Consider the following 6,000-nt stretch of genomic DNA (forward strand, 5'->3'; position numbering starts at 1 on the left):
TTACCTTACATTCATTCTGATCTAATCTCTCCATCTCAGATGCTGCTTTTGAAAAGACATCCAAAACGAGGACCAGCAGAGCTTGGTTCAGTCAGTCAGTCAGTCAGTCAGTCAGTCAGTCAGTCGTCCAGTGGACCAAGTGGTCGCCAGTAAAGCGTGTAATCAGCTATCAGTTGGCTAGCGGTTTGGTTAAGGCGTTTGCACACTCCGAAACATATACCCAAAAGCATGCAACCAGCTTCACCACACAGCCATGTTGCTCATAAAGACGACAAGAACATCCCGCTGCATGTCAATCAAAGTTAGCTTTGCCCCCAGGTCCTTCACCTGAATCACGCCCGAAATATCTACAGCGCAACCAGCAGACATTTACATTTACTGCGGGATTTAATTTGTCGACATTTAGCCGACGCGTTAATCTTCTTCTGCTTATCCGGAACCGGGTCGCGGGAGCAGCAGTCTTAGCAGAGATGCCCAGACTCGTTAGAAATAAATTGATTGCTTGATATAAACTCTTCTGGCGTGGTACAAAAAAAAATTCACACCCCTTAGAGTCATCATGGGTGTGAAATCAAACGATTGAGACCAAAATGGATTTTTCAAAGCAGGCTGTAAGTATGTTTATGTCTGCTCTAAAGTTGGACATTTCAACATGGAGGTCAGTGGAGATTGACCCGCTTTTGCAGCCAGCCTATAGCAGTCGAGTCTCTAGCCAACATGAGTCTTAATAGAAGTTATTAAATTATAATTTATTATAAGTTGCATCAGAGTTTGAAAGTGAACATTCATAAAACACTGTTAAGGAAGAGCTAATCGTTGCTGCCAGGACAGCAAGCAGATGAATGCAGCATGGAGGTGGAGGATGCTGGTGTTGTCCCTTCATGACTATAAATCCAACTGGGAATTGTCACGGTTAGTCAGAGTTATGGTTATCAGCTATTTTATCCATGAAATATTTTGTGTGATTAGAAGTTCATTAATTTCATGTGGCTTTCTGTTTGAATTGGATTTTTGATTTATTTTTTTTATTGATCCATAGATATATAGGTAGATAGATACTTCCATTACTTTAAAATAGCAAAATTGAAACCGAATGCGGCTGAAATATTAACGTACGCACCTCCAACGAAACAAAATAAGGGGGAGCGATGCAACTGACATGAGGCGTCGCATTCAATGCAGGCCAACAAATAAAAACAATGGCAGAGGAGAATGATGCTGTCAGATTTCCACATATTCACGTCACTTTGTGCAAATTTAAGTCAGTCACTGGAATTTCATTACACTTAAAAAAAAAAAATCATAAATAAAAAGTAAAAAAAAAAAAAAAAGATCACTATTAACCAGACCATGCTTTTTTTCTTCTCTAAGTTGTGTGAACTGTTTCCCAAGCAGTCGCCAAACTGAACCTGAACAAACTACTGCCAAGGTGGAGGTCTGTTAAAAATTTCCTTTATAATAACTCTTAAGGTCACCAACAGCAGGTAATCCAAAGAATGAGGAAATCCAAAACAAAAAGGAGAAGGAGAGGTACGTGTGGAACAGTGATGGTCAGATGGGCTTTAATCAAGAGAGACAACTACAAGAAGAAGACCGAAGAAGGTAATGAAACACCGAACAGAGACCTAAAAAACACTCCTGAAGAAACAGAAATCAACAAATTGCAAACAGTTTTCAGATGTTTCACAACAGGAGACAAAGTAAAATCGTTGGGTGGGTGGTGGACGGTCCAGACAGCAACGAAAAAGGGGAGGAACGCCTCTGTGGAGCGCTGCCAGGAGACAGCGGGGACAAAAGAGGCCACTTTGGACAGTAGCCAGGAGGCTGGCAGAGTATTAGAGGCCATGTTGGATGGCAGCCAGGAGGACGGCTGGACGGGGGGACATCTGACACTGGGACGTCCACGGTGTCTGACACTAGATAAGGGACTGGGATGGGTACTGGGACAGGGACAAAGATAGGAACAGAGACTGAGATGGAAGGAGAAACTAGAACTAGACAAGAGAGATGGACTGATGGCAGAGGAAGGGACTGACATGGGGATAGAGACTGAACCAGGTCCAGGGCGTGGCAATGAGATACAAATGGGACTGATGTTAGGCTGAGAAAGGGACTGAGACTGAGACAGGTGCTGGGACTGGGACAGAAAAATGGACAGTAGTAAGGAACAGGCGCTGGGTCGGGGTCAGAACTAGAGATGGGTAAGGTGCTTGAACTCAATCTGAGTCAAGAACTGGTCAGGTGCTGGAGTTGGTGCTGGGTCACGAACTTGAACTGGATTTAGTACCAGAGCTGTAACTAGACTGGGAGCAGGGATTGGAGCTAGAGTTGGCGCCAACGTAGTGGGGAGAGGCCGGCCGGTTGCCCAGAACCACCTTGGGGCATGAGGTCACATGGATGTCGGGGAGATGATGAGATACAGAAGAGTCCCGTCTCCCTTTGGAAGATCCACTTGGAGTCTTTCTTCCACTGACAATCAGGTGACAGACAGCTCAGAGACTGGACGTTGTCCCTTCGTCTCTTTGATTTGCCGACTTAAGGCGTGTCCTTCAAGAGAAAGACATGTCCCTTCGTGACGTTTACTTCTTTTTTTTTACTTCTTTTTTTTATTATTTCTTTCCTACAAAACGAAATGAAATGCAATGTATTGTATCAATTGATACTGATCAACCAAATAAAACTACTACTACTACTACTACTCCTCCTCAGCCAAAGAGTTTAAAAACACAAATGTTGGGAAAAGGGAATCATATGCGAGTATATGTTGGTTTGACAAGTTGGGCACTACTGCGAGTTTACTTTATTACTAACCAATGCATTATGGGATATGTTCGCTTGGTCAGTTCAATTGATTTCACACCCCTTTCAACAGGCATTGAGTGATATTTTGAGTGCAATACAAAGAATATATATATATAACCGCACTCTGATGTCAAACTGCAAACCGGCCGACACAACTTAGCGTTGAATGCCGTTAGTTCCCGTCGACCACGGAGCAGATGTTTGTCCTCGCTGAGTTTTCGTAAGCAGAGATCTTTTTCCATCCATCCATTATCCATAACCGCTTTATCCTTTGCAGGGTCACAGGGGTCTGCTGGAGCAGGTTACCAGTCCATCGCAGGGCCACATATATACACACAACCAGACATACTCACACCTACAGGCAATTTAGAATCATCTATGAATCATTATACCTAATATGCATTTTTGGACTGTGGGAGGAAGCTGGAGTAACCGGAGGGAACCGGGGACCTTCTTGGTGTGAGGCAACAGTGGTAACCACCAAGCCACTGTGCTGCCCAGAGATCTTTTTATTATAAGTAAAGATCGAAAAACCAGCATCAACACAAGAGTCGCTTTTATCATAGTTTCCTTTATTGAGGAAAGTCAGGGTGCATGTCATTATGAAAACACAAAAGCAAATTAATAAGAATATGTTTTAAACATCGGTGAATTCAGATTGTTTGTTGTTGTTTTTTCCATGTTTGGTGCATCACTGGAGCTCCAATAAGATTAAAAGTTTATCAATGAATTGCTCAAAACAACGTAAATCCAGTGTGCTCTAAGATAAAAATCATTTTATCTTCACTTTTTAAATAATAATACACAGAAAAGCCTTTTTTTAAATGTATCTTTTTATTTGAAGTGTATTTTGAAATTAAAAACACCCCCAATTTTGTCTTTAACCGTTTTCAAATAATCATTATCAAAGCAGTGGGTAATTTTTTTTAATCTATTTGTTTATTATGACTTTATTTTACTTTTATTTTCTTAAATTGTGTAAAAAAAAAAAAGGGCAGCACTGTGGTGTTGCCTCACAGTGAGAAGGTTCCCTCGACTCCCTGGCCCAGCGGGGGTCTTTCTGTGTGGAGTTTGCATGTTCTTTCCGTGTTTGCGTGGTTTCCTTCCGGTTACTCCGGCTTCCTCCCACAGCCCAAAAACATGCGTGGTACAGTAGGTTAACTGGTGATTCTAAATTGTCCGTAGGTGTGAGTGTGAATGTGTCTGGTTGTTTGTATGTATTTGGCCCTGCGATGGACTGGGGACCTGTCCAGGTGAACGCCTGCCTCTCGCCTGTGATGAGCTGGGATAGGCTCCAGCAGACCCCCATGACCCTGCAAAGGATAAAGCGGGTATAGAAAATGGATGGATGTGTAAAAAAAATTTGGGGGGACTATTGGTACGAAGGTCTCAGAAATTCATGTATCCAGTATGACACATTTGGCATTAAAAGGGATAAAAGTCATTGAAAGGAAGCAGAAATAAAGGTTGAGCGAGAGATTCTCACATTTATCAGGATTCTCATTTCTAACCCGGTTAACCATGGTATCTAACGTCATCGCTCATCCTGTTCATATAATTTGTTAATACACATCCACTTCTGTGTTTGAGGCTTGTTTTTGGTGCAGGTGAGCGTGTCCAGCGGACTGGCAGCCAGACAGCAGATGACTCTTGGGATTATCACATGTGGATACAAAGACTCCTCCCTGGTCTGTAATCAGCACATAAACAGATGGCGGCATGGTAAACACTCAGCCATCGGCTGAAACAAGTCTCCAACACGCACTGGCTCCGTCAGCCCTCAAATCAAATTTGAGTGATTTCTCTGCAAATGCTAAGCTCCGGTCCAAATCCAAGTATCGGCACGAGGGACAAAGAAAAGATCTTGATCAAAAATGTTTATATTCAAAGGCCAGAAGTAATATTTTCCACACTTGTTTATTTGCACTGAACATGGAGGACTAGACGACCCCTGAAGATGCTCAAGGTCCCAGAGGAGAGAAGTTACAGCACCAATCCACCGTGTCCCTTTGTGACATCACAGGAAATAGAGTTTATTACATAAATAAACTGCATCTGAGGTATTTAACATGAGTTCTCACTTATTCTTCCTTCTTTAGGCAATGCAAACGAGCGATGAACTTGTGCTGCCGCTCCGACTCTCCGTTTGTTTTCCTTCTTCTCTGCAGATTTTACACGCAATGTCGCGGCACAAGAGGTGATAAGGCCGCAGCGAGATTTACTCCAGCGAGATTGCTGTGGTATGTCTTATTCAATTCAGGTTACATAACAGCGGTTTTAAAGTCTTCTGTGGTTCCTGGAACCCGGATTTTTAAAGTGACTGTGAAGAAATGTCTCAAGTAAAAAAAAATGTTCAGGTATTAAGAAGTTGCAAGATTTTACACTTTATTTGACTTTATAATATTTATTTATTTTCCTTTACAAATTGTTTACTAGATAGATAGATAGTGCAACAAGCCCCACAATACGGTTTGACGTACATGCACGAAAATTGGTACACATCTGTAGCATGTCGCAACTTAAAGAAAAGTCTCTGGGCGCCATGGCCGAAACTGAACAGGAAGTCGACCATTTTGAATTAATCGTGTAATTTTGGCGCAATTTATGCCATTCCTTCGGCAGTTAATACGGCCCACACCGTAACGTGCACCCAGGTGTGTTATACATCAAAATGTGCGTCTCCATCCTGCGACGACACGCATTACTTTTCTCTTTCAAAAGCGTTACCGTGGCGACACTAGATGCCAAAAAGCGCACCCCCCCTTCATCTGATTGGTCCATATTTGATAGTTCCCCAAAGGTCACTAAATTTTGCACGCAAGCCAGGCCTGGCGATAAATTTGATATTTCATGGTTTGCATTAATGGGCGTGGCCTGATGGCTCAACAGCCCCCCCTAGAAAACTTTGTGCATCAAGTCCCACAATACGGTTTGACGTACATGCACGAAAATTGGTACACACCTGTAGCATGTTGCAACTTAAAGAAAAGTCTCTTGGCGCCATGGCCGAAACCGAACAGGAAGTCAGCCACTTTTAATTAATCGTGTAATTTTGGCGCAATTTATGCCAAAATTAATGCGGGAATTAATACGGCCCCAACCGTAATGTGCACCCAGCTGTGTTAAACATCAAAATGTGCGTCTCCATCCTGCAACGACGCGCATTGCTTTTCTCAGTCAAAATCGTTACCGTGGCGA

Source organism: Cololabis saira, chromosome 1, assembly GCF_033807715.1.
Source record: "Cololabis saira isolate AMF1-May2022 chromosome 1, fColSai1.1, whole genome shotgun sequence".
Lineage (NCBI taxonomy): Eukaryota > Metazoa > Chordata > Actinopteri > Beloniformes > Belonidae > Cololabis > Cololabis saira.